We start from the raw sequence: 16544 nt of genomic DNA on the forward strand, positions 1-16544 counted from the left end.
TTGATGCTTCGGCTGGTCATCAAGCATCTCCCAACAATTGGTTCTGTTAAGATCCAAACCTTCCTCTGCCATTACAGTTGTGACTGGCAATCTTGAGTTCCTTAGCTGTTTTCATCAACAGTAGGAAAAGGAATTCTGGCACGCTAGTGATTATGGAAATCAAATATGGGCCTGTTCCACCTTAAAGGGCCTAGGCTTGCCTAAGTGCTTGGGTCTTGCAGAGTTTGGGCACCACCATATTTGGAGAGTGCCTACTTTGGGGCGGGAACCTCCTTGAGAGTGATTAGGTCAGCGCTGGGGGAGGTGACCTTGTTTGGTTTCTGGCATCCGAGAACAGTGGTGCACTGTTTCTGCTGCCCCCGTTTGCCTAATTGGCCCAGGCGCTCCATCAGAGCAAAGCCGCCCAAGAGCTCCTCGCTGGACGCCCCCGCGGCCCGCAGCTCGGTAGAGGCGGGAAAGCAGCGCGCCTGCGCCGTGGGAACCGGGGCCGGAGGCGAAAAGCGGGGAGCGGAGGGGGGCCGTTGGAGCCGAGTAGCGTACAGAGCGGCGTGTGACGCGGGGACGCCGCGCGCTCCCAACGTCGCCCCGGTTTGACGCACACGGCACCAAACTGTGAGTTTCAGGGGTTATTTGGTCGGATTCTCCGGGACTCGAGTGGGTTTCGGGCCTCTGGGCTGTGGCGGCGGCGGGATTGAGGGTGGCGGAAGAACTTGGGGGACCCGACCTTCGGCGCTCGGGCCCGGGGAGTTACGCCCTAGGCTGGGTCCCAACCATCCAAAAGGACGCGTTTTGCCGCACAGGCTAAGATGGCGGCGGCGGCCGAGGAGGCGGAGTTGGTGCTACACAAGGAGCCCGGGCCCCGGGTTCGGGGAGGCGGCGGCCGCGGCGGCCGCGGGGGGCGGCGGAGCCTGAGGTGAGCGGCGGCCGCCGCCGCGGGGCGGGACTCGGCGGAGAGTGGGTGGGGGGGGAACCTTTCCACGGCGGCGTCGGAGGATCCGGTAGCGGACACAAAGGGGCTGAGCTGGGCACTAGACTTGGGGGTTTTGTTTAGTCACATGAAGCCGAGCAGCCAGTGAGCAGTAGGGGGAAGGGGCCGAGATCAGGCGGCTTGGGGAGCCTGGCGGTCGCCATTGCAACGCACTGAGTAACGGGGCGGTCCGAGAGCAGTCACCAACCCCTCTCCGGGGCTGCTCGGTTTTGGCCAGAAGCGCCAGCTCTGGCATTAACTGTACACACCCCTCCCCTAACGTGGGACCAGGACTGCATAGCCGTCCCCTCCCCCTGTTCTGGAAGATCTTATGCCGATAGGTGCCTGGGAAGTAACAGCAAGAGGTAAATCGCCCAAAGTGTTTGGGTTGCCAGGGGCTTGGTGGGTGACCAGCTAAAGCTTTTTGCTTCTCCAGGTCTGATTCCCTGGCCTTTGTGTCCCTGGGAGCTTAATCTCTGCCAGAGGAAAGCAGGTGTGCTCCACTTCTCCCGTGAACCTGAAGATGAGTTGTCCCAGACCCTTCTCAGTGATTGGAAACTTAGGTGGTGGAGCTAAAGGTTTCTTGTTACGAGACTTCCACAGACGACTCTCGTGTTGGGATCCATCCATGGTTTAGCAACATTAGTGGAAAACTTTTCTTGAACTGTCTGAGTAATATTGACATAAATTTAGTTGTTATAAAACTTTCATGTTTAGACTTCAGATTTTGTGTGGTCATTAAGAACTACTCAACAAAGGGGTAAACACAATGAGGGCCTAAATGATGGTCCTGTTTTGTATACAAGTCAATAATTACAACAGAAATACCAAAACACCATCATCTCTTCTGGCCAGTTCCGACTAATGCCAGTCTTGTTGCATCTGGATGATAGATTAGATTTGCCTTAATAGTATATTGCTTCTCTGCAGTAGTTTAGTTACATTTCTTTGGTCCAAGAAGAAGGAAAGCATTTCAAAAATAGACAACTCAAGTTACTCAAAGGAAACCCGCTCTTTGCCTTCAGTGTCGTGTGTAAGTATCCAGGGAACTTGATGGCAGTAATCCTGCCTTGGTAGCTTTGGTGAGAAAAAATTAGTTTTTATGAGGAAGTTATAATTTAGTTTAGACATTTTAATGGGTAAAACATGAAGGCTTGACCACTGTTGGTGCAGTGATAAGTATATTCATGTTAAAACCATGGCAGTGTAAATTTTAGAATTCTAACACAACGTTATACTGCACTTAATGGCTACATCGTACTTTGTATATTGTATTAACTAATGTTTGAAGTACAGAACTTGGAAACAACTAATGTTTTGGCCAGGTCACATTAACAGAGTAAATAATGTGATTGAAGGGATAAACACATTTAGATCGTTAACTTTAGATCTCTGTTCAAATTAAAATACAATTTTTTAATGTAACTTAAAACTTTCATTTTCCTTGCTTCTTTCAGATACATATTTTCCCCCTTTTAGCTTTTCTTCTAAATAGAGAACAATCTTACTGTATTAATGAATAGGAGATACATAGGCAAAACGTATTACTGAGTCATGCAGTGTTAGAGTGGAAGGAATCTCAGGGAACAGCTAGTTATACCCACTGTTTTATGATATATTTAGGGCTAGATATGATTATGTTAGTGCATAACGGAAGATTGTCTTTTCAACTTCTACCCCGTTGCTCTTTTCATCGGTCACATTGCTAGGATGAGAAGGTGACTCTGTAACTAATAGTGGTTGAAAACTAAGAGTATGTTTGAAAGTATCTGTGAGATACTATTATTTTAATGAGAACTTCTGTGACAATAAGTTAAAAACTGTTATTTAACATGATGCCGTGATGTAGTTTTTAAAGTGACTTCCGGTGAAATAATTCCAGATAACAAAATCCAGACATTTCAGGTAATTTTGGAGCAATATTGCTTTTGAATTTCGAGTTTTTAAAAAATCAGTCTTGACCCAAAAAATTTAAAGAAACAAACAGCTTGATGAATTTCTTGGAAAGTTTGAAATAACTGCCATTATTACCAGTTATTACATAAGAAATGAGATGCCTAGAACAGTGACGTAGTGCCTTCATTTTGTAATAGCTTTTTTTTGGGGTAAATGGACATGCCACTGAGATAGGCCCTTGTTAAAAACAACTTGTTAAGATTACTACTACCACTGAAGTAAGATCAGTTAGGAAATCCAACAAGTAGCAAAATCATTTATGGTAGGATCCCACAGTTCCTTAACTTCTTTGATATATGTAACAAAAACTTGTTAAATTGCATTGAGGTTTTAAAGCCGTTATGGGTCATTTAAACTGCATTTAAATTATTGATTTTTTAAGAAAGTTGATAAGCTATTAATTTTCAACACTGTGTGAGTGGATTTACTTACAGTTTAGTCTTACGATAATTAGGATAACTCTCAGATGATTTGTAATTACAGAGTCTGTTACCTGCAAACTTTAAACATTTTGCAGTTTTAATTTGTTATTCAAGTTATAAAAGGGAGAGTTTTGGTGTGGTTGAATTGAGACCGTATTGGGTAGCAGGGGGAAAAGAGAGTCAAGGACAGTCACTAGAAGTGGTGGGGATACCTGCAATTTAGAGAAATTGATAGACAAGATTAGGTTTGTCAGAGATACACTGTTAGGGTTACTTATTTAGATTCTTCTCAGGGTGTGATTCCAAAGGAAAAGAGTGGATCTTATTCTTATTATTATTCTTGTAGGAATACTTTTCTCATGATTGCTTTTCAGGCAATCTTAAGGCAGCAGTTTGCCCTGAATTCAGAAATAGGTATGATGAGTTTCCATTCCTAATTTTTAGAACAGTCCGTTTTTAGCAGTCCTTTTAAAAAAGTGTTTTTAACTTTTTTAGTGATAGCCCTATACAATAAAACATGAGAATAAAGGATAGCTACTATGATCTTTTGGATAGGTATTCAAATGAGCTCTAACTTTTTACATTTATTACCATTAATCCCTATAGAGTCTATTTTGTAGTTGGTATTTGTAAATATTTACAAAGTTATGAGATGTAGCAATGACTGAAGCAGTTTTAGAAGTGTTGTCTTTTAATTCAGGTTTATTGCAAGGAAATTGTTGCTTTTACTATTACAAGCCATTTACATCTTTGAATTTTCAGAAAATTGACAATAATAATCTGATTCTAGCACTAGCTCACCCTGCTGGTTGGCTGAAGTATTTCTATATTTTTCTTAAAAACAAATATAAAGATCACCGGAGACCTAGAAGGTAGAATGGCAAATTCAATTCATAGTCTTTCTTCAGGAAGATGGGGAGTCTCCATGAAAAAGGTATTTTCTCATCTCTAGGGTCTTTGCTCTACTGTTAAATTTTTTCTAAGATCTGCCAAATTTTGAGTTACTATCCTCTTTGAATTTACTAGGAACTCTTAAGTAATTATGAGGAGTTACTATGTTTTTGCCCTTTTAAATTCAAGATAGGACATCCTTCGACAATTTGAGAGATGATAGCAAAGAAAACAAAAAGTCCTGTGAGATAACTTTCCAGGAGGAGAAAAGCAGAGGATTTCAGGGGGAAGAAAAGAAGCATGCCAGGACAGAAGCAGCAGTGCATACTTCTCCGGAATGGAGGGAAGTGAGGCTGGATTAAGACTAGTGTTTCTAAGATATTTCCTTTATACTCTCCCTCTACTAATCTTTGCTTTACCTCTTCTGTTTGCAAGCTGTAGCCTTCCCATTCCATTTGGGATTCTTGGAACTGTGATCTTGTAAGTAACTTTGTGAAAAGTATAGATGAGTAATTTGTTCCTTGCAATTCAATTCTATTAGCCTAGATTGTGGTATAGTTGAAGTTGCTTAGAGTGATAAATATGATTTTTAGATATTAAACCTTTTAGTATGTATATCATTCATTGAAGCTGAATATATAGTTTTTAAAAGACTTTTTGTACAAAGTCCAATTTAAATATGTTAGGAGCCAAATGGATAATTTAAAATAAAATCCTAATAAAGTGTTAGGATTAAAGTACTTTACAGATTACAAAACATATATATATCTGTATTGTATCAGTTATTTATCTAACTTTTATAAAAGATTAACATTTTTATCCTTTCTTCTGTGGCATTTATTCTTTTAACTGAAAGCTTAATGCAGATCTTTTTCATCAGTTTCTTGAGGAAGATGTTAAATGTAACTGTTATTTTCAAAACACCATTTATTGGGGAGGGAATGATTGCCAGTTGTTGAATGGTTTGTGAAGGTGGACAAAACCTTGCCAAAGTGGGAATTGCCTACTGCTTACCATTGATTTACTGAATAATACATACACACATAAACATGTATATGTACACACACACAGGCAATCATAGTTGCATTTGTAATTATATAGGAATAAAGAGGCAGGATGAGATAAGGTTTAAAAGTGTAAGCCTTGAAGTAAAACTGATGGGGTTAAAATCTAGCTGTGTGGGGGCACCTGGCTGGCTCAGTTGGTAGAACATGTGACTCTTGAGTCAGAGTTGTGAGTTCACGCCCCACTCTCTACATTGGGCATAGAGAGTACTTAAAAAAATCAAGCTGTGTGAGCACTAAGCAAGAGGATTTAACAATATCATCTTCATAGAGGCTTAAGGTTTACATTGCATAATTCACGTAAAGTCCTTAGCTTTCTGGCACACAATGGGTACACAAATGTTACCTTTTATAATAGTTATTACTATTATATAGTATTTATAGTTATTACTATTAACTATAGTAGTTATTACTACTATAATAGTTATTACTATTACCATTGTTTAATTTTTTTTATAGTAACTTGAAATTTTCACCTGCAAGTGATTTGGAATTGTATACTTTTACTGTTGTTCCTTTTTTAGACCCATGTCTACAAAGGTAAGGTTGTTATAAAGGAAGTCAGCAGGCATCAAAGTTTGCCTTCAAGCAGCAAAAGCTATTAACCAGGTTCAGTATTTCAGGAACACATTCCCTTTTGTTACTGTCAGCTGATGAATAAATGCACTTGGGAGTGAGTACATTTTAGTGAAGTTATTTCCCAACCAATATGTTGGTTTATCTTTGTTAAAACATCCTGAATTTCTTCACTCTCCTTTAAATTTCTGACCATGAGGATGGTAGTGATCATTAGTAGAGAGAAGAGGATGAGCGGCTGTGTGTATTTGTACGTAATATACGTATAAACCCCAGATAGGAGTGAAGAGGAGCTTCAACAGCAGCTAGATTGAGGAGAAGCATGTTATCTTTTCATTGCTTAGTCTGAGTCAGGGGAATTTCCTCAAACAGCATTTCCTTTTGCTGTTTTCCTCTCTATACTTTGTTTTGTATTTGTCTGTGCTGATACAGCCTTAAACTTATTTCTCTCTTTAATTTTTCTTCTACTACCTACTTCTCCCACCACCAACACAAATTTTAAGCTTTTTAAAAAAAAATGTAAAAGGAAGCTAGTAAAATTTAGTTCACATGCAGAGGGGTGTGAGTATGAAAAATTAGAAGTTTCGTATATGCTTAAAAATATTTTTCAGCAGTTTGGAAAATGAAGGGGGGAAAAGTCCCCCATAATCTTATCACCGTTATGTAGTCATTAGTATTAAAGGAAAGGGAGATGAGACTGACATACTTAAACATCTCCTGTGTATTCCTTACAGTAATGCTTGATATATATATTCCCATTTTATGTGCAAGGAAACAAACTCAGACTCAGGTCACATAGATAGTAAACAGTACAGCAGTCAAGTTTGAATTATAGGCGTATCTTGATTATATAGATAAGTTCTTTCTATTCTACCTTCCTCTCCTTTCTATCTGTCTATACTTTAACCTAATTATTACAATCTATAAGTTTTATTTCCTACTTATAAAACAACATTATAAAAGCATTTTTCTGCCTACCCTTATTTCAAGCGGTATCTTATTGACCACATTGTTTATTCATACAATCATATAAATACTCTTTGTCTTGGCTACTGGATATTGGTACAATGATATTGGTTAAAGTGGAAGCTGCCTTTTTCTTTACTGAGTGACCAAGAAGAAAAATAGTGTAGGTTAATCAAAACTAATACTCTCTGGTATTAGAAAAACTACAGGTTTAATGATACTATCTGATGAGATATTTAACTCAAAATTGGATATACATAAAATGTAGATGACATTTCCAGTTTATAGCCATCAGAGAACAACTTTTTAAATATTTTTATACTTTGAAATGCTGTAAGCTTCCTTGTTAGAAATACTTTAAAAGTGATATTAAAATTAAACAGGTACTTAATTCTGTTTAAAACGTTACTGTCTGTAATTCCTAATATAATAATTGCTATAGAAGGGAAAAATACTGAATTCTTATACTCTCATTGGGTGGATGAGATGTATTAAAAAACATTTGTGGGACTTTTATAAATAGATTATAGAGGGCACACTGCCCAAAAGAAATACGTTGAGCCACAAATGTGATTTAAAATTTTCCATAGCCATGTTAAAAAATGAAATAGGTAAAATTAATTTTATTGATGTGTTTATTTAACCCAGTATAATCAAAACAGTCTTTCAGTATGGAAATACAATTGAGATATTTTACATTCTTTTTTTCATGCCAATTCTTCAAAATCAAAAGTGTGTGTTCCACACTTAAAGCACATCTCAATTCAGATTAGCCAAACCTCAAGTGCTTAGTAGCGACATGGTTTTCATACTGGACGGTGCAGATATAGATAGTAAGTTCTGTACAAGTATGGAGAAAAGATAAAATAGAAATTGAACTGAGCCTTAAAGAATAGCTAAGAAAAGAGTATGCTGGAGAACAAATCTGTAAAGTGATAGGAATTAAAATAGGAGATGTAATTTGAAATCAGAGTGGCTTGAATCTAGTTTAGGGAATTTGTTTTGTATGGAGGGTGTGTATGTGAAATATATGTTGGAGGGTGCTTAATCCATGGCTTGTACATGAGCATTTAATGGCTATTGAATTAATATTTAAGTGAATTAATATGAGGCAGAACAAGAAAAATGCTGAAAGAATACTAATAAAGTCTCATAGGTCTCCTAAGGGGAAAGAGTTGTACTCAGAGTATATTGGTGTTCTGTGATTAGCAGTATAATGGAGAATGATCAAAACGGATGAGATTTGAGAAAAGGTTTTTATATTTGACCATTGTTGGTGAGTTATTTTTAAATGTTTTATTTATTTATTTTTAAAGATGTATTTAGTTATTTGAGAGCAGGAGGGGAGGGGCAGAAGGAGAGGTTGAGAATCTTAAGCCGACTCCCTGCTAAGCACAGAGCCCAACATGGGGCTTGATCTCATGACCCCAAGATCATGACTTGAGCTGAAATCAAAAGTCAGATGTTTAACCAACTGAGCCCCCAAGGCGCCCCTATGTATTTTGTTTAGATATAACTTACATACAGTGAAGTGCACAAATCATGAATACAGCTCAGTGAAATTTTACGTGTAAGTACACATAACTTCTACTCAGATCAAGATATGGAACACTGAGAAAGGTGCCTTGTGCCCCTTCCTATAATTCCCCCTCCAGAAGTAACCACTATTTTGATCTCTGTCACCATGAATAAATTTGACTTATTTTAAAACTTGTTTATGGCATATTTGTCCTCCTTTCCAAGGGTAGTAAGAATTGATGGCTTAAATCTCTTTCTTTTCTATTCCTGTTTGGCATAAAGTGAATTTGGAGGTAATGAGATGATAAGTAGTTGGTACCATGGCTCTTCTGTTTTGTTTTTTTCCAGTGTGGTTTATGCCAGGATCAGAGAGGTGTTTCTTAGTTTTCATTAATATTGACCCTTTAGAAGTTTTATGACTAGAGAATTTGTTTAGAATGCAGAGATTGGAGTTGCTTGTACAGATAACATAGTTATCTGGCTTGCTTTCATTACAGTATTCTCTAGGCATATAGTCAAGAAGTAGGTAGAGGAGGTCTTGGATTGCCTCCTTCTATAGAGGCCTTTTGGAACCTCTTTAATAGCTTCTAAGCATTATGTGAGTTAGCTTTCAGGCATTGCAGGTTACTTAATAAGGTATTTGAGTATTTCTGATTGTGATTGTAGGGGTAAGAATAAAGTGGTATACTTCTGTTTACAGCTCAGTATCCATTCTCTACCTGAAAGATTTTGACATTTATGTGTAAAGAACTAAAATGTTACCTTCAGGACAGTTACACAAAAAATCGAATGGTTAAAATCCATGAGGTACACTTTACAAAATGAGAACTGAAATGGAATTATTGATAATGATTTTTACTTCTAGCACTTGCATTGGTTTTATTTTTCAAATGGAATTAATGGTCACAACATTGTGTTTCATAAATAATGAGCAGTGGAAGGCTTGTTTACTAGTGTAACAGTTGGTGTTTTTGGCAGAGGGATTTTTATTTCTGAAATATGTATTATAGTAAAGTTGTAAAAAGTACGTAACAATGAAAATATGTATCTACATTCTAGTATGCCTAGTTTTGAGGAATAGATATGTTTTGTAAATTGTGCAGAAGTGGACATAAAAATACTTTCTCGTTAACATTTGGATTATGAATGCTTTTGAACTTACAAATGAAAATATTTATATGAAGTTTTGGTTTTTTAAAATGTATCGTAACTTTGCTTAATATACTCTTGTTCTAAGAATTTAATAGTTGTCTTGAAGAAATAAAAGCTCATCTATCAACTTACGTAGGTTTTGTATTTGTGAAGTGTAGAAGGCTAACGCAAAATCAGTTAGATTAGACCTTGAAAACATACGGTTATAAGCTACAAAATATGAAGACTTTATGTAATACCTTTTGGGTAAGATTTAGAAAACCACAGTCAAAACAATTAGAATGTTACTAATTAACAGCCTTAAGAGCTGACTTCTGTGGGTAGAAAAAACACACTTAAGGGTATGTTCTGTGTTTTTGTGTTGTTTTGACAAAAATGGATTTTGTATTTGAATTTAGTTTTGGGAGATTGGATTTTTTCGTATGCAGAAAAACCTTATTTGTATGGTTGTATTTTCTCCAACCTTTGCTTGTTTTCATTGGGTTAGTTATTACAGAGAATTCATGTAGTACCTCACTGGGGGTAAGAATGCTGAAATACAGAGCAAAGGATATGGTTCCTCTTCTAAAGAACTCATGAGCACACAACTTGAGGAGTACTTAAAGAAACATTTGAATTACTGAGTTGACACAAAATAAAATGAGTGGTATCTAGTAAGATTGGACTAATTAATTAAGCTTCTTGGCAAAAATATTTTTATAATCTAGGTTTTGAAGAAGTGGTATGAATAGATTAGTGGAGAGGGAAGGGAATATCAACTAGGGAGAAAGGCATGTTAAAAAGCACAGAGATAGGAATTGTGGAGTGCAAGCATTTTCCTTACTCAGAGTAGCCTCTATTTTAAATGAATGTAATGAAAAATAAATTTGCTAAGATTGTGGCCTGAGCTGGAGGAATCTAAAGAAATTTGGATTAGAAATTAGAAATAAGGGGGGCGCCTGGGTGGCACAGCGGTTAAGCATCTGCCTTCGGCTCAGGGCGTGATCCCGGCGATCTGGGATCGAGCCCCACGTCAGGCTCCTCTGCTAGGAGCCTGCTTCTTCCTCTCCCACTCCCCCTGCTTGTGTTCCCTCTCTCGCTGGCTGTCTCTATCTCTGTCGAATAAATAAATAAAATCTTAAAAAAAAAAAAAAAAAGAAATTAGAAATAAGGGATTCAACTAAAGTACACTGAACAGGAATAAATGAAGAAAAACAAAAAAGGATTAGTAGCCAGATATAACATGATTGGAGAAGAGATTGAAGTGAGGAAGGCCAGTTAGAGGTTATTACCTTGGTGGGTGGGAGGGAGGATATATTAAGAGTAAATAAGGGTGGGTAGTTTTAAAATCAGGCAGGTAAAATGTGTGGGTCCTAAGTTTGTTACGCAAAGTTAAAATTAGAATGAAACAGTTTTATTATCTCCAGCTATTGAAAATAAATTTACTTGGACACACAATTTGCAAATAAATTATTAACACTAATTGGGATACATCTGCCTTGTTCCATAAAAAAAACTGATGAGCTTTTAAGTTAGATTTTTTTTCAAATCAAAACTAAGTAAAACTCAGAGTTATGCTCTAGTGGTATTTTCTGAATTGCTAGTACTTTGAGGAAAAAATACTTGAGATGGATAGTAAGAAGAGCTTGTAATTGTTGTATTTTGTTATAATAGTACATTTTAGCCATGGTTTAAGAGACATTCTAATTGGTATAGGAGTTGGTGGGAAAATAGATAATGAAAATTAGTGGTCTGGACTTTGGTGTTTAAATTTGTTTTAAAATAAATGCTTATTTTAAAATTTAGAATAGTTGGAAACACACTGCTTTTATTGGAGGAAAAGATCCCTATAGTTTCCTTGGAGCAATAGTATTTTTTGATATTTAAGATGTAAGTTGTTTGTCTTCACTGGAGTTTTTAAGAGTTCTTGAATGTGTACCATGACTTATAATTAGTAGATTATTCTTAGAAGAATTTTTAAAAAGATTTATTTATTTGACAGAGAGCAAGAGAACACTTGCTGTGGGGAGGGGCAGAGGAAGAGAGTGTCTCAAGCGGACTCTGTGCTGAGCACAGGGCCTGATGCAGGGCTTGATCCCACAACCCTGAGATCACGACCTGATCCAAAACCAAGAGTTGGACACTTAACTGACTGTACCACTAGGTGCCCCTTAAAATAGAAGAATTAGAAGAGTATGAAAAAGTTATACAAGTAATAAAATTAAAAATTGTTTTCTGCCCGTTTTAGAGTTAGTAAATAGAACAGAATTTGGGAGTGAATAGAGTCTAGGAATTTAAGGTAGTATGTTAGTCTTACTTTAACAAATTTACATTTTCACCATTCTCACAGTTAATATAGGGTGAACTTCAGCTAGTAAAGAAGTTAGGTTTCTGGCAACCTGGTAAAATAGGGAGGTACATTTGTGTCCAAGTTACCTGTTGAGATATCAGTTAAAGCAAAAGAGAATACGCTGTTCCCTACTGTCACTGGAAATAAGAGAATTCATTGATCACTCTGAAGTTTGGCATTTTAGTATAAATAGTATGGGTGAGAAGGGATAATAGCAGAACTGTCTATTCTCTGATTATCCTGATGAACTATTGGTATGGGAATAGGAAGCTTCCCTGAAAGCTCTCCCCTGGACGTCTTTCCTCTTCCCTGTTTGCCTGTAAACTTCTTGGAAATAGATCCATCCCCACCTGTTTACGCTGCTTGGGTCTATGCAAGGTGAAAAGCAATGAAAAATCACCGTGTGCATGAGGAGAGGCCACAGTTTGAGAGGGAAGGGGACTAGGAAACAAAATTGACTGTCCCATACACATTGATCCTACCGAGAAGTTCACACAGGAAAGAGGTGGAGAATATAGAGATAATTTCCAGTGGCTGTGATGGAACCAAAAATCTTGTGCTAGATCAGTGAATGCCTTAATGGTGGCAGTGCCATTTAGAGTGATACAAATAGCATCCTCCATAGGTATCCTTTAGTGTGATATTCTTTGTCTAACTTCCTCCTCGTTCATCTTATTTTCTAAGACTTATTCACCAACTTCCTGTCAAGTTTCGTTCCCTGATACCCTTCTAACAGCTTTTTCTTCACGTAACAGGAATTGGTCTTCCTCGCTCCCTGCCTTTACGTACTGGATTAAAAATTCTTGGTGTGTGGTTTGGAGTTTTATCTAAGACATAATAATGAACCTTAAAAATAAAAGAATAGCAAAAATATGAAAACTTAAAAGTTAATCAATGTCAAGCAAAGGAAAAAACCTTTCTAGGGTAAAATGGGTGAAAAAAACATTTTTAATTAATAAAAAGTTAGAGCTACTAAACACTATTAGGCTTGAACTTTTGTGTGATAAACAGCATTGAAATGTGAAGTGTAGAGTAAGTAGGCTTTCTTTAGAGAAATTAGTAACACCAACTTTCATTTATCTTAGAATTTAATAGAGCAAATAAACAACAATTGAGGCTTTGTTTGAATAGCAGTATGTTTTATTTACTAGATGTATGTCGAACTTTGTTCCAAATAGAGAATAGACATTCTTTTCAAATTCCTGTGAATTTTTAAAAAATTGTGTCTTGGGCTTTAAGGAGAATTTGAAGTTTTAAATTAGAGAAATTGAATTGTATAGGCCAATGTTTTTTGACTAAAATAATAAAACTGGTGTTCAAGCCAAATGATTATAACTACTTGGATGATGAAAACTCTGTGTCCTACTGGGATTTAAGCTTAAATTTAATACTGATTAGAACTTAACAACAATGAGTATGTGGCCGAAAAAACAGATGAGGTTAATATTCATTTAAACACGAGTTAGAGACCTTTACTTTGCTATCAGAGCCCTAATAGAATTACAATAGTGGTTTTGTTAAAAAGGCATTGATTGTCAAGGACAAAGAAAACTGGAAAATTGATCACAGAAGTAAAACTTTGGAAGCTTGAAAGCAGAAGTGGTAACTAATTTTGTAGATCTGAGAAAACTGAATTTTCTGCAATTAGTGGGGGAGGCCTAGAATTGGTACTGTAGACCCTGGGATGCTTCAGAAATTGGTGGCTTCAGGTACTTTGAAAGAATTGCCCCAAAGCATATAATAAGTAAGCAATGCTTGTGGTACTAGGAGGGGGTTTCTTACTTTGAGGTTTCTTCTCTGATATTCAAATGGAGGATTTCTGTATCTGAGAACTCTACACACAGCTTGGGTTAAGGATGACATACTAAAAAAACAGAATTACATAGAAATCTACATGTTGAACCAGGAATCATCTCCAGCCTTTTTTTCTCTATTAGTTCTGAGAATACTGGGTGTCAGGCTCATAACCCCAGATGTGAGACTGGAAGATTAATCCTGTTATAGCAAACTAATGATCAGGAAAAAAAGACCAACAGATAATAACAGATGTAGATCCACCCAGGGAAATGGCCCAGATTGATCATCCTGCAGTGACACCTACCCATTAACACAGGATTTCCAGACAGCTTTTATGTGTTTCATTTTAAGATATGACATTAAGGATCATTAAACATTTGAGGATAACCCCACTATGAAAGAGGAGGAGATAGCAGCAATTCAAAACAACAAAACAAAAAAACTTAAAAAGTTAGTGAAATACGTTTGAAAGTAAGATAATTGTATCTTTGAAACAAGAAAGGATGTTTGCTATAAAAAGGCAACCCTCAGAAAACAAAAGCTCTTAGACATTTAGAATATGAAATAAGAGGAGGATTGGAAATATAGAATATGAGGTACTTAATAGAAGAGAAGTTTAGAATATTAAATTCTTGTAGAAGGTTGGAAGATAAAGTTGAGGAAATCTTCTAGAAAGTAGGACGAAAAGATGTTAAAGATAAGGAAATTAGAGGATCATACTTGGTGAGGTCAACATGAAAGATAAAAATTAGAGGATGGGAGAAAATGTGTGGAGGAAATTAATAATAATTAAACAAAAACTTCGGTTTTCACATTGAAAGGCCTTACAGAATGCTCAGGATAATGATTGAAAAAAACAACACATCGAAGTACATCATGATGAATATTCAGACACCAGAAATAAAAGGAAGATCCCAATAGCTTTCCTATATGGAGCATATAAAAGAGATTAGGAGTCAGTAACAATGGAAAGGAATTATTAATGGAATAATACCTTCAAAACTCTTGAAGGAAAGGTATTTACAAACTACTAATTCTGTACCTTGCCAAGCTGTCAAGTGTGGGAGTAGGTTAAAATTATGAAGCATATGAGGTTGTTAGAATATTTCCTTCAACTGCACTGTATCTCAGGAAGTTACTAGAGGACATGGACTTTATCAAAATGATGAGTTAAGTAAAAAAGAGGAATTCTCCAGGAAATAGAATTTAGTATAGGAGAGAAGTAAATACATATCTAAAAAGATGGTGAAGGGACATCCAAGGAGGGTGGCTGTGCAGCAGGTCTGAAGAATGATCAGTTCAGATTGGGAGAAGAAGAAAAGAGGATCTAGATGGTATGTCTTTAGAAAGACTTGTGTGCATGCGCACATGAAGTGGGAGTTTTGTGATTTTATTCAAAAGGGACATTTATCTATAGTTTTCTTTTCCTGTGATGTCTTGGTTTTGGTATGAAAGTAATAATGACTTCATAAAATGAATTAGGAAATGTCCGTTCCTGTTCTATTTTGGGGAAGGTTTGAGAAGGATTGGTGTCAATTCTTTAAACATTTGGTTTAGGGGCGCCTGGGTGGCTCACTTGGTTAAGTGTCTGCCTTTGGCTCAGGTCATGATCCCAGGGTTCTGGGATCAAGCCCCATGTCAGGGTCCGTGCTTAGCAGGGAGTCTGCTTCCTCTCCGCCTCTTGCTCATTCGCTCTCAAATTTAAAAAAGAACAAACATTTGATGTAAAGGTAGATTGCACCAGAGAATCCATCTAATCCGGTTTTATTTTTGGTAAATTTTTCCATTACCTAATCTCTTTAATTTCATTACTTAATCTCTTTAATTACTAAATCTCAAAGTAATTTTCATTACTTAATCTCTTTAAAGGTCTGTTTAGAATTTCTGCCTCTTCTTGATTGAATTTCAGTAGTTTTTTTCTAGAAATTTGTCCATTTTAGGTTATTTGTTACTATACAGTTGTTCCTAGTGTTCCCATATAATCCTTTTTATTTCTTACTATAACGCCAGTAGTAATGATCCTTTTATCATTCTTGATTGTAATAATTTGTCTTTTTTTCTTGGCCCACCCTAGCTGAAGGTTTGTAAATTTCATTGATATTTTCAAGGAACCAACTTTTGATTTCATTGATTTTTCTGTTCTCAGTTTCATTCATTTAAGCTGTAATCGTAATTATTTTCTTTATCTGCCTGTGTTGGGTTTAGTTTTCTCTTTTTCTGGTTTTTAAGGTCTGGTTATTGAATTGAGATCTTTTTAAATGTAGGCATATATAGCTATAAATTTCCATTTAAACATTGCTTTCACTTCATTTAAATTTTTGTGTATTATGCTTTTGTTATAATTTTAAAATATTTTATAATTTTCCTGTGTGATTTCTTTGATCTATTGGTTATTTGGGAGTTGGTTGCTTAATTTCCACATATTAATTTCCCATATTTCTTCTGTAACTGCTTTCTAGTTTGATTCCCTTGTGTTTGGAGAACATGCTTTCTATGATTTTATTCCCTTAAAATTTTTGAAACTTGTATAAAGCGTAATATATGCTCTGTATTGGAGAATGTTCCATGTACACTTAAGAAAGTGTTCTGCTGTTTTGAGTGGAGTATTCTATAGTTGTATGTCAAGTCTAGTTAATTTATAGAGTTAAAGTGTTGCATTTCCTTGCGTTTTTTTGTCTGGTTCTATCCATTATTGAAAGTAAGGTTTATGTCTCCAACTATTTTTATTTATTTGTTTTTATCTGTTGTCTATTTTTCCTTTCAACTTTATATGTTTCTGTTTCATATATTTTTTGAGTCTTTATTTTAGGAGTATATATGTTTATAGTTGATCTATAATTTTTGATGAATTGATCCTTTTATTATTATAAAATGTCCTTTTTTGTCCCAGTAACACTTTTTTTCTT

The 16544-nt window shown here is 36.3% G+C and overlaps 1 protein-coding gene across 10 annotated transcripts in view; it reads left to right on the forward strand.

Moving 5' to 3' along the window:
• The first annotated feature begins 236 nt into the window (after window positions 1-236).
• Window positions 237-16544, forward strand: part of ZNF644 (zinc finger protein 644) — a 139797-nt gene continuing 123489 nt past the window's right edge. For 2 of the 10 annotated variants that reach the window (XM_048220197.2, XM_048220195.2), the window contains exon 1: window positions 304-612. The gene's annotated coding sequence lies outside the window, so the exon portion shown is untranslated. Of the gene's footprint in view, window positions 914-990; window positions 4717-16544 lie in introns of those variants that run through there. The other 8 variants (XM_048220193.2, XM_057310481.1, XM_057310479.1 and 5 more) reach the window with 8 other exon arrangements.

This window comes from Ursus arctos, unplaced genomic scaffold, assembly GCF_023065955.2.
Source record: "Ursus arctos isolate Adak ecotype North America unplaced genomic scaffold, UrsArc2.0 scaffold_12, whole genome shotgun sequence".
In the NCBI taxonomy this organism is placed as follows: Eukaryota; Metazoa; Chordata; class Mammalia; order Carnivora; family Ursidae; genus Ursus; species Ursus arctos.